At 32.2% G+C, this 3650-nt stretch overlaps 1 long non-coding RNA gene across 2 annotated transcripts; it reads right to left on the reverse strand.

Annotated features, from left to right (window-relative positions):
• Nucleotides 1–374: 374 nt before the first annotated feature.
• On the reverse strand, nucleotides 375–3409 carry LOC127727937 (uncharacterized). 2 transcript variants are annotated; one of them, XR_007993902.1, is made up of 3 exons: nucleotides 3241–3409; nucleotides 1165–1241; nucleotides 375–782 (listed from the first exon to the last, which is right to left on the reverse strand). It is a non-coding gene; the product is annotated as an uncharacterized LOC127727937 (long non-coding RNA). The 2 variants fall into 2 exon arrangements; XR_007993901.1 differs by lacking the exon at nucleotides 3241–3409 and adding an exon at nucleotides 2564–2652.
• Between the last annotated feature and the right edge of the window lie 241 nt (nucleotides 3410–3650).

A 3650-nucleotide genomic window follows, 5' to 3' on the forward strand; every position in this document is an offset into this window, starting at 1 on the left:
TAAAATATTCATTCCCACATCACCCCACCTTCATCCTATTGACCCAATAAATCCATTGGTTATCCACTTTCAAAAAGTACCTACATTGTACCTAGAAAACCTATCTTAGTGAACACTGACCTGTCTTCGTTTACATCCTTGTCCTTTGATCTCCTGGTAGTTGTCTTAATAGCAATCGTACCACATCTCCTTATTTTTATACCCACATGAAATATTTTTTTACATTCCTTATGAACCAAGCATGAAAGACCAAAAAATGGAACATTGTTACAAACTAAACTATCTGGAAACACCCAACCACAGAAATGCTGGTACCTGCTATGACATGTACATGTATGAAGACATGTATTCTGGATGTCTTGTAATAAAAGAAGTTTGTTCTTGCTGACAAATTTTATTAACACACAAAGCAATATTAAAACATGTTAATTTTCCAAGTCCTTTTTTAATTCCATTCATGACACTATTTGAATAAATATATAGTCACTGGTTGGATTTTACATATTGATAATGGTGATTTCATACTCTGGTTAACTTCCGTCTTAAGTTTGTCACAGGAGCTGACACAATTTGTATTTGAATTTTTGGAACATAAAGTATCCTCTGCGATGTGTACATCATAGAAAATACATTCTACAAATGTATGTCTTCTAGAGGCTTGGTTTGATGCCTTTCCCTGTATTGCATGCAGTATGAGTGATCATTTTGTAAGTCAAAATATGGTGTTATTTCTTGCACTTTCACCACAAAGAAACATATCTCCTTTCTTTAACTTTGGTATCCTGAAAATAACAAACATTTTTTTTTGTAAGACTAAAATACATAAAATATAATTAGGGTTTCCTTGACATTTTCCATATTGTAAAATTATGATATTAATCCATTTAATTTCAAAGCAAAAAAAAATAAAACATTACATGTAAAACAAAATACACCTGCCTACTACAAATTAAAAACGAATAAGAATCTAAAAATTACATTTTGTGGCAGTAATAGTACTATTGCTGAAAGCTGTCAGAGCTGGCTAGAATTCAACTAAGAATTTCTGTGAAAAATATTAAGAGATGTGGCACACTGGTATGATTCTTGCACAAATTCTGAATATAATGATTTTAAAGTAATTCTGGTATCAGTATTATTTTATATATTTAATAATGTAGTTACCTGATTATTATCCACAGCCATAACCAACTATTGTCTTCAGAGAGAAGTACTATTAGAACACAAAATATCTTTTACATCTGAAAGTAAAAAACTTAATGCAAATATGATGTTAAACAATTATACACAGTAACTGAAATTTTATTACTTATGTATCAAGAGTAAGCTACTCTCCTAGCTGTCCATATATAAAAGCTAAATAATTATTTTTTATCAAATAACATTTAGAGAATTTTGCAGTAATTTAAAAACGAATAATTGGGCACTCGTCACTGCTGGGTTATGTATAATCTGTTACTGTTTAAACCATGTAAACAGATGTAATTTACATGTTCACTATAATAATGCTGGGATATGTATTTTATTGAAATTAATCCAGTTATCGTGGGTTTTATGGTATACATATATATATATATGAACATTAACAAAGTAACACAGTTCATAATACATCACAAAAATAATAAAATACAAGACATGAATTTATGTAGAATATGGTCAGAAAAAGTTCAGAATTTTAAAGTCTGCATTGGCACATTATGCATCCTATACAAGTACATAACCGGTTGATTGTATTGGGGTAACAAGGATTAATTATGTACTTTAGTAGACATGTAGCCATCCCAAGAATATCAAATGTTTGACCATGAAAACATAAATTTTTTGACTATTTTGGTATTTCTTTATATTTCAAATGATGAACCCAGACGCCCAAGAGTCCTGACAATACATGTATGAAGAGTTTTTAGTAGTGAGCTGAGAGTTTATAACTGCTCCTTGATGAAGTGCCTAATTTTACTTTCAAATTCTCCATACATGAACATGTGAATGGACCGTTCTTTTCTTTTTGGTTTTTTTTTATGAGTGTTAAGAAATTTTGTGTATTGTGGAACACTTTTTGACAACAAAGCCTGAAAAATAGTTTTTCATAAAATTTCTTTTTATTCATTTGGGCAGTTAGAAAATTTATACTGGTCTGGGACGAGCGCTTGTGATTTATCCTGAAGACGGCAATATATTTTTTATTTCATTAACTGAATTAGTCGCACTGAAATCGTACCCTTATCCCCCACACTTTTAAGCACATATATACACATATACAAATGTAACTATCTCCTGTTATCTTTGGTACAGGCCTGAGGTATACCAAAAAATTGGAGAGATAGACAGTCTTAATATATGATAGTAAGAACACGCCTTTATATTAAATTAATAGTGTCCCTATATTTTCACTTTATTCTTCTGCCAAAATATGCTATCACCTATGACAGTAGCCTATGTGCAGTATGACTGTATGATATACTCAGTTGATGTGGTGAACGTAAGCAGGGTTCTGTAAACCCTTGAAGGCATAAAGGAATTTCCCAGTACATTTTCATATCAATTCTAAAGGAAAAAGCAATACCTTTTGGTGTAAATGTCCATGAAACGACAGATGCAAACTATGTATTCTACTGTAAAAGTGTAAACATTTTTCATCACGTTCGAGGGACTGCAGGAAGTTTATTTATGTTAATTTGGTCCCGCCCATTATAACGACTTTTGGATGCATCTAGTAACCGTAGCGGTATTTTGAAAATATGATAATATCACACGTTATCATTTTGCAAGCCAAATGTTTTAGAAAGTACAACAAATAAACTATGATAAATTGATATAATTACGTTTTAGTGTTGAAATCGACCGATTGTGGCACTTTATTGATATTTTATCAGTCCACCCTTTTTTGCACAAACGCGGGACTATTTTTGACGGTTGGTCTGAAATAACCATTAAAATAACAATAACGAAAGCTCCTTACACTATATAGTTTGTAATATGCACGCACCACACACATTTATTTCATATAATTCAAGTTTCTGAACACAATTCCGTATTATGAAGGAGGAGATTGAGATTAAAGTTGTGGTTTGGACCGCCTATTTGGGCGGGATTATTACGATGACCAATAGATAAAATGCATAGTATATTTAGATGCAGACAATGTGTTTTGTAAAGATATAAACTGTTTTTTGAATCAGAACTGTCATAAACTTACACTTAAAAGTATCACATCATGTAATTTTGTTATAGTATACTTACAAAACGCCGAGTTTATCTGGAAATGACATAAATTCAACTTGTAATGGTGGACGAAAAACGACTAACGAGGTGCATCACGGTAAATCTCGCAAAATCTCATCATACGCAGCTTATTTCAATACAGGCAATGCAAATAGTCCACGAGATTCCAATCCTTCTCACTATACAAATCCTTCCCCGTAAGAAGCATAGGATTCCACTCGCCTGATCGACCCTCATCTCTGAATAGTGCTCTGATTTTGCCTAGTAAAGAATCAACAGACTTTGATGCCAACGTCCTTGGGCATTTGCATACTTGAAGGCCGTGTTTAGTGCGCAAAAGACAGTTGGTTACATGTAACTGGGTTTTCCCACCCTTTTCTTTGAAAATGAGAAATTTTCTAATATCTTCTGGACTTGCATTATTAATA

Source organism: Mytilus californianus, unplaced genomic scaffold (assembly GCF_021869535.1).
Source record: "Mytilus californianus isolate M0D057914Y unplaced genomic scaffold, xbMytCali1.0.p SCAF_2, whole genome shotgun sequence".
NCBI classification, from domain to species: Eukaryota; Metazoa; Mollusca; class Bivalvia; order Mytilida; family Mytilidae; genus Mytilus; species Mytilus californianus.